This window comes from Ursus americanus, chromosome 6 (genome assembly GCF_024610735.1).
Source record: "Ursus americanus isolate L20-20 chromosome 6, mUrsAme1.1.p, whole genome shotgun sequence".
In the NCBI taxonomy this organism is placed as follows: Eukaryota; Metazoa; Chordata; class Mammalia; order Carnivora; family Ursidae; genus Ursus; species Ursus americanus.
Genome location: NC_142132.1, coordinates 36951781 through 36963896, shown reverse-complemented (window position 1 = coordinate 36963896; position 12116 = coordinate 36951781). Strand labels below are relative to the sequence as shown.

Here is a 12116-nt window from a genome sequence, read left to right as displayed (position 1 = left end):
TCCGTCCTCATTTGGGGGAATCTGATGAAATACTCCTCCTTTTACTCAATAAAGTTTGATTTGTCTTCATCTTCTTTTAGTCTTTTTGAACTCCATTTTACTCAGGCCTTTGTTCAATGACACCTCCTGGGGCATTGTCTTCCCTGAACATCCTATTTCTTCTTCTTCTTTTTTTTTTTTTTTTTAAGATTTTATTTATTTGACTGAGAGAGAGAGACAGCCTGCTAGAGAGGGAACACAAGCAGGGGGAGTGTGAGAGGGAGAAGCAGGCTTCCTGCTGAGCAGGGAGCCTGATGCCTGGGCTCAATTCCAGAAAGCTGGGATCATGTCCTGAGCTGAAGGCAGACGCTTAACAACTGAGCCACCCAGGCGCCCCATGAACATCCTATTTCTCTCCCTATTTTTAATACATCTAATTTCGTTAGTTCATTCAATCATCCATTCACTCGCTCTATATTAGGCTTAGCAGTTGAGGAAATAGCAGTGAATAAACTCTAACCACAAAGGGAAAAAAGCTGGTAAATTGGAACACATTAAGATTTTCTGTGCAAAAAAAAATACTATTAAGAAAGTAAAAAGGCAGGGCGCCTGGCTGGCTCAGTTGGTAGAACATGCGACTCTTGATCTCAGGGTTGTGAGTTCCAGCCCCACGTTGGGTGTAGAAATTACTTAAAATAAAATCTTACAGAAAAAGAAAAAAAAGTAAAAAGGCAAACATGGTGGATGAAGATACCTGCAATACTTACATCTGACAAAGACCTTATATCAAGAATATATAAATATAACTGGGGCTCCTGGGTGGCTCAGTCGGTTAAGCATCACACCCTTGATTTCAGCTTAGATCATGATCTCAGGGTTGTGAGATCGAGCCCCATCATGGGCTCCGTGATGAGCTCCACACTGGGCATGGAGCCTGCTTAAGATTCTCTCTCCCTCTCCCTCTGCCCACCCCCTCAAAAAAAAAGTATATAAAAAAACCTATAAATTAATAAGACAAAAGCTGGCAACACAACAGAAAAATGAACAAAAGACTTAAGCACTTCACAAAAAAAGCCTATCCAAAGAGCCAATAAACACGTGTTAAAATATTCCAATTTATTAGCCATCAAGGAAATGCAATTAAAATCACAAGGCAGCGAGCGGCACCTGGCTGGCTGGCTTAGTCGGTACAGCATGCACCCCTAATCCCGGAGTGGTGAGATCAAGCCCGTATTGGGCATAGAGCTTTCTTTAATAAAAAACAAAACAAACAAAAACCCCACAAGGCAGAACTCCACATCCATCCCAGTGGCTCACATGAAAAGGCAGACAATCCCTGCCTTCGTGAGGACGTGGAGCAACGGCAACTCTCCTACGTCGCCGTGAGAATCTAAGTTGAAGCAACCAGTTTGGAAAACAATGGCGGAATCTACTAAAGCTGTCTGTATGCAAACCAAATGACCCAGCAATTTTACTTTTGGTATATGTTCAACAGAAATGGGCCCATGTGCTGATTGAAAAGCGTGCACTGGGTTGTTAATAGCAACACTCTTTGTGCCAAGAACTGAAAATTCTCCAGTGCTCACAACAGAATGGAAAAGCGTGGTATGCTGACACAGGGAAACATTACACTGCACTGACAATGAGCAGACCACAATTACATGCAGCTAGAGGAATGGATCTCACAAACACAGTGTCAAATGGAAGAAGCCAGACATGAAATATGTACATTGTGTGATTTTATTTATACCAAAGGAATAGAATTAGTCCAAGATTGAAAGTAAAAAATCAGCCGTTGCCTATACCTATTATCTGATAACAGACATAAAGCCAGCTGCAAAGTTAACAAAAAATATTTCTCCCAAGGTCATGCTACACATACAAAGTGCCATCACGACCCCCTTCTTCAAGTGACTGCTGCCTTTTTACTAATGAGGCACCAGTCCTGCCTTGCTGTTCCCATCTTCTGAGCAAACACTATGGAGATACTTAATTGCCAAACTGCCTGATGACAGCTCCCAATTTAGACCTGATCCCCACTACTCCTTAGTCCCCCTCAGAATTATTCAACCCAAGCCCTGCCTTTCCCTGCTCCCTCTTCTGACAAGATGCACCCGAGTTGCTGAGGTGTCCTTCCTTGTTGCAACAAGCCAATAAGCCTGCACTTGGACTAAGTTGTTGTCCTTGGTGGTCATGGTTGGGCATTAAAAAATATAGCAAAAGCAGGAAAATATAACACATGGGGTTAGAAATCAGGATCACAGTTAACACTGGAGGGGTAAGGGACTGTGAGGGGGCACAAGGGTGATATCTGCAGTGTTGGTAATGTTGAATTTCTTGAACCAGCTGGTGGTTATGCAACTGTGTTCACTTTATGTATATTAGTTATATACTAGTTGAGCTGTATACTTATAATTTGGGCACTTTTCTCTATGTTATACTTCAGTAAAAAGTTTGGGTTTTTCTTAAAGCTTTTATTTATTTGAGAGAGAGCGAGAACCAGAGAGATCACAGAGGAAGAAGGAGAAGTAGACTTGCCACTGAGCAGGGAGCTCAATGCCAGGCTCAATCCCAGGACCCCGAGATCATGACCTGAGCCGAAGGCAGACGCTCAACCAACTGAGCCACCCAGGCGCCCCCAAAAGTTTGCTTTTTTGGAAGAGCAGTCTCCCCATTCCTGCGTCCATCAAGTCTGCTCACAGGCTGTCCACTCACAGTCTGCCCTCGACTGCACTGCACCTACTTGTCATCTAATTGTAGTCAGTAGGGTGACCAGAGGCTTCATCTGTATCTAGGGGTTTAGTCTTTGTCGTACGCTCTCCTCTTGGAACTTTTGGGACTACGTTGTCTGAAAACATGGTTTTATACCTGGTATTGTGTGGCCACTTGTGCTAGCAATTCTTCCTGTTCTTGGTACAGTTCTTCATTTTTCTGGAAAAATTTAGGTCAGTTTCCAGTGTCTATTCTTCCTGACTTACACAAGTAGAAATTGATCTATAATTTTAAGCAACAATATTTAATAGAAGAGAACATATAAACATGCATATTCCATAGACTTGTAATATTCAGTATAAGAAACAGAATACTCCTATATATCCATAAATGAAAACGGGTCCTCTGGCTTTCAACTATAAAAAGTCTTGGGGGAGGCGGGGGTGCGCCTGGGTGGCTTTGTCGGTTAAGTGTCCACCTCTTCGTTTCCGCTCAGCTCATGATTTCAGGGCTGTGAGATCGAGCCCTGTGTTGAGCTCCATGCTCAGCAGGGAGTCTGCTGGAGATTCTCTCTCTCTCCCTCTCCCTCTGCCCCTGCCCTCGCTCACACACTCATGCCCTCTTTTTCTCTCAAATAAATAAACAAATCTTCAAAAAAAGAAAAAAGAAAAAAATAGTCTTGGGGCACGTGGCTGGCTCAGTCAGAGGAGCACACGACTCTTGATGTCAAGGTTGTGGGTTTGGGCCCCACGTTGGATGAAGAAATTACTTAAAAATATTTTTAAAAATTAAGTAGAGGGTCTTTTAAAAAATAATAATAAAATGAGGAGCGCCTGGGTGCCTCAGTCAGTTAGGCAGCAGACTCTTAATTCTGGCTCAGGTCATGACTTCAGGGTGTAAGATCGAGCCCCATGTGGGGCTCCCTACTTAGCAGGGAGTCTGCTTGAGGATTCTCTCTCCCTCTGCCCCTCCCCCTGCTCGAGCTATTTCTAAAATAAATAAATCTTTTTTAAAAAATTAGTCTTTAGGCTTTATTTTTAGATAAAAATAAGCCTAGCTGAAGGGAAGTCATGAGCAAAGACAGGGATGAAGAATGGTGATGGACTTTGCCCAAGACTTAGTCCATTGAGCTGGATGAAAAGAAAGTGAGACAACGCTTGGAAAATAAGTTGGTGAGGGGAAAGCCAGCCCCCCGTGACAAGCTGAAGAGTGCCTGGTTCTAAGACCCAAGATGCTGGATGCAGAGTAACAGAGGAATGCAGTGACTCAGAAAATAAATAGATAACAATTTTATTGACCCATTAGAAGAAATAAAAGCTACAGTGTACCTCGCACCCCCACCTGGGCTAAACCCCTGAGCACAGAGTATGGTTCTTCAGTAGTGGTTCTCCTCGATGTCTGAAGTTAATTTTTAATCAACGATTTCATCCTGGAAATAAGACTTTAAATCATCTTTTTCATTCACATTAGGATAAAATTCAGATCTGAGTCCTGTATCATATGTAAGAAAAGGCACATGGTAGGAGAGCTAGAACTCCACTAGCTCACAGTTAATGTGTGCAACAATAAAACAGTAAAAACGGCAGCAGCAGCAGGCCCCATGGAGACGAGTGTCCAACCGCCCCTACAGAGACACAGGCAGGAATTTGCGCGAACCAGAGGCAGAGCCATCCCTCAGAAAACTGTGAAACTCTTCAACCTAATGAACACTTAGATCTCAGTCAGAACATTCAGATCCTTGAGCCTTGGACTCAAGGGTTCTTCCCATTTTGGACACTTCTGCAGGAGCTGGTGGCTGAATTGCAGAGACGGCCCTAGGTCTTCCCCAGAGGAGCCAGTTAGTGTCCTAAGGGGCCCCTGTCCTGGGATGGGATTTTGTCTCTGACTTCCTGATTTTCTAGACTTTTCACTGGGAGAATATGTCAAAGGCGAGAGAGTGGTTTGAGGCCAGACTGTTGAGCTGCCTGTGGAAGAAGGGGAACTTTGCAAAGCCCCAGAAGGTCCTAAGCTTGTGCTGGCTAGCACAGGGGAATCTGGGCCCACACCTCCACTCCTGCCTCCAGGGTGCCAGAGTGAGACTTTTGTCCAGGAACATGTTCTATCTTCCTAGAATCACTAGGCACAGTAAGCTTGTCATCAGGGCCCTTGAGAACAGGCTCTTACCTGGGGGCCTGGTTCTGTCCCTGGTAGGCCATTGCTTCTCTCTTTGCATGTGTCCAGCTCTTCCATTTGAGGCCAAAATCAAGTAGGAGAACAGAAAAAGTGTTAATTCACTTACCCCGTTCGGCCCCATCAATGTCTTAACATGAAACAAATATTTTCTTAATAAGCTCCATCTTGGTGTTATGGTCACCTGTACTCCTAAAGGACACAGACATAGCTCAGATCCTTAGCCCAACATTCGGAGATCTTGGTGGCCAGGCCCCATTCTAGCTTTCTATAATCTTTTCTTGGTTTTCCCTTCCTTAAGGCTCCCCGAATACTACCCTGCTTACCCTGTTCTCACACCTACATGCTTGACCAAGCCCAAAGAACCCTTCCTGCACTATCTTCCCTATTTTGAAAACCCTTCTCCCCACCCAGGACACATGGGAAGGGAAATCTTATGTTTGCTGAAATAATGATTTCTCTGATGCTATCAGTGCCTTCATCTAGACTTTATATGTGGGAGCTAACAGATTAGCTTGTGTGCAGAGTCTGAAGTAGTGCTTGAACTTGGCTTTTTATCAGAATTAGCAGGGAGCTGGCCCCTGAAGCCCACAGAGCCACAGGCTCACCAACACTAGATAGGACCTGGGCTCCACATTTTTACCCAGCTCCCAGATAACACTGATAAAACCAAAGTTTGAGAACAGCCCCAAACCTCAAGACATAGCTTGAAGTCCTGCTCTAATATTTGTCAGCTGTGTGGCCCTACAGAGGTCTAGAATCTCCCTGCATAGTACTTAAGCTTGTAGGAAAAAGTGGGGATAGCAAAAGCATCCTACATTTCTTAAAGGCTTGCTTTTTTTTTTTTTTTTTTTTTTTTGCTTTTTTGCTTTTTAGTTTTATGCATTTTCTCTTTGGAACCCCAATGGTTTTCTTTTCCTTTTTTTTTTTTAAAGATTTTATTTATTTGTGAGGGAGAGCAAGAAGCACACTCCTTGCTGAGCAAGGAGCCCGATGCGGGACTCGATCCCAGGACCCTAGGATCATGACCTGAGCCCAAAGCAGATGCCCAACAGACTGAGCCACTCAGGCACCCCTCTTGTAGGCTTTCAAAGGCAAACTAAGCCTGAATGGTACCATGCAAATGCGTCCTTATCCTGGTAGGAGAGCCTTGCAAGTGTGACAACTGCAGTCAAGCCTGATGACAATGCTCGTGCCCCAAATCCGCCATGTCCTCGTCCTCTTCTGCTCCAAGAGGAGACATCCAGGACTTTGCTATGACAGCATTTAAGGCCAGAAAGAATTTGACCCACACACACTGGTAAAGCTTTCTAAAATAGCCAGATATACAATATGCCAGACAATTTCAAACTTTCTTATGACAATCCTGTGATGGAATGTATCTTGCTAAATATTAATCCATGTGTCCAAGTCCCACAGCAGTGGAGAAGGGGCGCAAAGAGCCTCTCCTGATCTGAGAGTTGAGTGAATATCTAGTGCTCTGGGAGAGGACAAGGAAGCTACAGAACAGGTGACATGACAAAATAAGCATGTTAAACAGTACTCCCATGATATGTTCCTTCTTCCTAGGGCATAGGAGCCCCTCAAAGAGAACAGGGCAGCGTGACCCTCGCCCATCAATTCCCCGTGCAGGAACCAGAGCTCTGAGAATCTGGCCTCCAGGAGTCCAAGCCTGGGAAATACCTACGTACCTCGGCAACCGAGATGCCAGTGCTTCTGCGGTTTCCACAGCTCTTTCAAAGCTGCTCATATCAACCAGGGTGTCTGGCGGCCTCCTTCTTACACACCTCAGCCATTGCTAGGTCTGCTTTCCTTCCTGTAAATTTTGTGAGCTTTATAGAGTGCACGTGCTGAAGCCTAACCATGTTTGCAGCTGATAGAGGTCCTCCCTTCTCAGCGCCTGACCCACCAAGGGCCAGAGCAGCGCAGTGCCGTGCAACCGCCCAGCCCAGAGGTGCCACCAAAATGCAGCAACACATCACGGGGCCCACAGCTCCTCACCAGCCAGGGCTCCTCAGGCCTGCTTCCTATGAGAGTCACCTGGAGAATTCTCTAAACATTCAATCTGAACGTCTAGAGGTGAGTCTGATGCAAAGATGAAGAACGTGATGGCAGTCACGCATTCTCACCGCACCCACGCCGAAGGTGCCGACTGCGGCAAGACTGAAATGTTTCCCGGAAAACACTGACCTTCAAAGAGAGAGCGTCTTCCTTCCTCCCCACCACTGACTCCTATCCCCACGGCAAAGCCCTAGTCTTCTTATAGCTTGAGTTTAACAATTAACTATTCAAATCACCTGATACTGCCTTTACTGCATCAGATTGATGGTCAAAGTAAACTGTTTTCCAAATAACCTTTCCTGCCTCTAAAATCCAAAAAACTAAAAACAATTATAATATATATAAATATAATATACAAATATATAAAATAAAATAATTATACTGTAATGTCACAAGTGCTAAAGTGAAGCTAGTTTAGCTCTACATTGCTAATAAAGTGATAAATATGTGCACCTTATCCTGAAAACACTTTGATTAAGGTCCAGTCTCTCTTAAAGGAAGCATTCTCTACAAATCAGTGGCTCGCAAGGTGGGGTCCACAGACCAGCAGCATCAGCATCAGTCTCACCTGGGAACTAGTTAGAAATGCATCTCCTGGGGTGCCTGGGTGGCTCAGTCGTTAAGCGTCTACCTTTGGCTCAGGTCATGATCCCAGGGTCCTGGAGTCGAGCCCCGCATCGGGCTTCCTGCTCAGTGGGAAGCCTGCTTCTTCCTCTCCCACTCCCCCTGCTTGTGTTCCCTCTCTCACTGGCTATCTCTCTGTCAAATCAATAAATAATCTTTTTAAAAAAGTGCATCTCCTCAAGCCCACTCCAGACCTCCTGAATCAGAAACGCTGGGGGCAGGACCACCCTGTGCTTTAATAAGCCCTCCGAGTGACTCAGATACCCACTAAACTTGAGGATCACCCCTATGATATAACAGTTCTCAAACTTGGCAGCACGTTACTATCACAGCTTAAGAAAATCCCACCTGAGAGATTTTTACTTTAATTGGTCTGGGATAGGGCCTCAGCAAAGCTCCCCAAGTGATTCCAACATGCAGTCATGTTTACAAAGTAATTCAATAAATAAATCCATTACAAGCCTTCAGTGCTGTATTTTGTTTTGTTCTGCCAAGTGGGGAAAATGGGGGTCTGACCTAAATGTTCATATTTTTAAAGTCCATGTATACTCATTCAAAGTAAAAGTTACAAATATTATATATTTTAAAAAGAAAAATTGGGATATAATTTACATACCAATTGTGCATATAAAAAATGACTATTACTATAAAGAGTGAAAAAAACAGACTAAAGGGAAATACATGAAAATGTTAAATGTTTGCACTGTAAACAAATTTTTTCTATTGATCTGCATTTCTCAAATTTAAATGTGCAAGCATTTTTATATAAGATTATTTTGTTATTTTTCTAAGTAATCGTTTTTTAAAAAGTACTGGATGATATCAGCGTTTTGTTGAAGTGGCATGCCCTAAATACAGGCAGTGAATGAAGAGGCAGAGAGATTTAAGGACACTGAAGCTCTTAATATTAAGGGGTTTTTTTCTTTTTATGAATCTCTTTTAAAAAATTTTTAATTCCATGAGCACCTGAGTGGCTCTGTCAGTTAAGTGTCTGACTCTTGATCTCACTTCAGGTCTTCATCTCAGGGTCGTGAGTTCAAGCCCATTGTTGGGCTCCATGCTGGGTGTGGAGCCTACTCTAAAAAAACTTTTAAAAGTATTTAATTCCAGTGTAGTTAACATAGTGTTATATTAATTTCAGGTGTATAATATACTGATTCAAGAGTTCCATATATTACTCAGTGCTCAAAAGTAAGTATACTCTTCATCCCCATCACCTATTTTGCCCATCCCCCCACCCATCTCCCCTCTGGTATCTGGGTTTTTGTTTGTTTTTTTTTTGTTCTCTATAGTTAAGAGTCTGTTTTTTGGCTTGTCACTTTTTTTCTTCCTTTGTTCACTGTTTTTCTTAAATTCCACATATGAGTGAAATCATACGATACTTGTTTTTCTCTATTTTACTTAGCATTATACCCTCTAGATTCATCCATATTGTTGTAAATGGCAAGATTTCACTTTTTTATGGTGAATAATATTCCATTGTGTACATATATACCATATCTTCTTTATTTTTTTTAAGATTTTATTTATTTATTTGACAGAGAGACAGTGAGAGGGAACACAAGCAAGGAAAGTGTGAGAGGGAGCAGGCCTCCCGCGGAGCAGGGAGCCCGATGCAGGGCTCGACTCCAGGATGCTGGGATCATGACCTGAGCTGAAGGCAGACACTCAACGGCTGAGCCACCCAGGCGCCCCTACTATATCTTCTTTAGGAAGTAAAGTATGACACCATATACCAAAAACATGGCGGGGAAGGATAAAGAATGGGCTCAAACTTAAGCAACCATCAATTTAATATAGACTGCTATATGTAGAAGATGTTATATACACACCAAATGGTAACCACAAATCAAAAACCAGCAATAAATATGCAAAAAATAAAGAGAAAGGAATCCAAGTCTATCACTAAAGAAAGCCAGCAAACCATGAGAGCAAGAAAAGAAACAATCAGGGAAGAACCTCAAAAACAACCACAAAATAAGCAACAAAATGGCAATAAACACATACTTACCAATAATTACTTTGAATGTAAATGAACTAAACACTCCAATCAAAAGACATAGGGTGACAGAATGGATTAAAAAAAAAAAAAAACCAAGTCCCATCTATATGCTGCCTACAAGAGACTCATTTCAGGCCTAAAGACACATGCAAAATGAATGAGGGGATGGAGGGGTACCCATTGACCCCAACACATGCTGGGCCTCCCCCACTATCAACATTCGGGAGTAGAAGAGTGCATTTGTTACAACTGAATCTACATTGACACATCATTAGCACCCAATGTCCACAGTTTTTATTTAGGGTTCATTCTTTGTGTTTTAAATTTTATGGATTTTGACAAATGTATAATGATGCGTATCCACCATTATAGTACCATACAGGATAGTTTCACTGCTCTAAAAATCCTGTGTCTATTTATCCCTCTCCCCCCCCTCAACCTCTGGCAACCACTGATCTTGTTACTGTATCCGTAATTCTGCCTTTTCTAGAATGTCATGTAGTTGAAGCCACACAATATTTAGCCTTGTCAGATCAGCTTCTTTCATTTAGTGTAATAAACATTTCAGGTTCCTCGGTGTCTTTTCACGGCATGAAAAGGTGATGCCATTTCTTCTTAGCACTAATATTCCATCGTCTGCATATACCACAGTTTATGCTAACAAAAGACATTGTGATTGCTTCCAAGTTTTCACAGTTATGGATAAATCTGCTGTAAACATCCACAAGCATCCATACTTTTTTTGTGGACATAAGTTTCAAACTCTTTTGGGTAAACACTAATGTGACTGCCACATTGCATTGTAAGAGTATATTTAGTCACATGCACACCCAGTTTTATTGAGATGTAATTGACATATATCACTGAATGAGTTTCAGGTTTACAGGATCAAGGTTTGACTTACATATTGTGAAATGATAACCACAATAAGTTCAGTTAACATCTGTCATCGAATATAGATACAATAAAAAGAAATGAGAAGAAAAAGAAAAAAAAATTCTCTTAGTAATGAGAATTCTTAGGATTTACTCTCTCAACAATAGAACAGTAACTCTCTTCATATGTATCACACAGCAGTGGTAACTATACTCGTCATGTTGTACATGATGGCCCTAATACCTATTTACCTTGTAACTTGAAATTTGTACCTTTTGACCACCTTCCTCCAACTCCCCTTCCTCCCACCCCTGCCTCTGATGACCACAAATCTGATCTCTTTTTCTAGTAGTTTTGTTGTTGTTTAGATTCCACATATATGTGAGATCACACAGTATTTGTCTTTCTCTGTCTGACCTATTTCACTAAGCATGATGCCCTCAAGGTCCATCTGTGTTGTTGCAAATGGCAGGATTTCCTCATTTTTTATTATTAGTATGTTTAGTTTTATATGAAACTGCCAAAATGTGTTCAAAACTGGCTGTGCCATTTTGCATTCCTACCAACAATCAATAAGCGTTCCTGTTGCTCCACACTCTTGCCAACACTCGGTGCCGTCGGTGTTGTGGATTTGCACCATTCCAGTAGGTGTGTAGTGGAATGCCACTATTTTATCACCTTCATTTTTTAATTTGGTAATTTTGCTAGATATACAATTCTTGGTTTATAGGGTAGTTTTGATTTTTCCTTTCAGCACTTTTTCTTTTTCTTCTTGAGATACAACTGACATATAACATTGTATAAGTTTAAAGTGTACCATATCTTGGTATGACATATTTATATATTACAGTATGATTACCACTAGTGTAGGCTTTCCTTACTCTTTTTTCTTCTTTTCCCTTTGTTCTGCTCTGACTGGGTTGTTTCAAAATTCCTGCCCTCTAGTCTGCTCTACTCTGATGCAGATGATCTCTACTGCTTTTCTTTTTTTTTCACTTTACTCATCGAATTCTTCAGCTCTAGAGATTCTGTTTGACTATTGATTTCTCTTTGATAAATACGGCATTTTGTTCATGAATGCTTTTTCCCATTTCATTGGACTGAGTTTCCTTGTAGCTGATTTGAGTTTCTTCAAAACAGCTATTTTGAATTCTTTGCCAGCTAGATCACTGAAGTCCATGCCTTTGAGCTCAATTTTTAGAGAACTGTTATCTTTTGGTGATGACATGTTTTGTTTATTCTTCATCTTCCTTGTGGTTCTGCGTTGCTGTTTTCACATTTGAAGTAGCAGACACCTCCTCAAATCATTACTAGTTGCCTTCAGATGGGGTATAGTATTCATTGGTCCTGTTCTATCTGGGGCTTCTCCACCTTTGTATAGAAACTCCTGCTCCACACTTCTTGCTCCCTCTTGTGGCAGAATTTTTTTTCTTATGGCAGAATTCTTAAACTTTTGTCTTTCCTGGTTTTTATAATTCACCAAGCAGATTGCTCACACGTCTCCTTTGTTTTCCAGAAGATGGTACTATAACTCAAGTTTGAGGATTCTCCCATGCCCACAGATCCTGGTCTGATTTTCTTATAGCACTCCATTAACTGATTACTAGACTCACTCTTGTGGCCATAGTCAGGAGTATGCCCAAGGAGCCAGCCCACAGTGGGAGAAGAGTGGGAGAAGATGTGGGTTTAGTAC

The 12116-nt window shown here is 42.0% G+C and overlaps 1 long non-coding RNA gene across 3 annotated transcripts in view; it reads right to left on the bottom strand.

Annotated features, from left to right (window-relative positions):
* LOC123800379 (uncharacterized) overlaps window positions 1-12116 on the bottom strand; it is a 102569-nt gene that overhangs the window by 23249 nt on the left and 67204 nt on the right. Inside the window, exon 6 of one of the 3 annotated variants that reach the window (XR_015724774.1) lies at window positions 4855-4913. The exons of the other annotated variants lie outside the window; for them this stretch is intronic. This is a non-coding gene — a long non-coding RNA (uncharacterized LOC123800379). The remainder of the gene's footprint in view (window positions 1-4854; window positions 4914-12116) is intronic. 3 annotated transcript variants of the gene reach the window in all.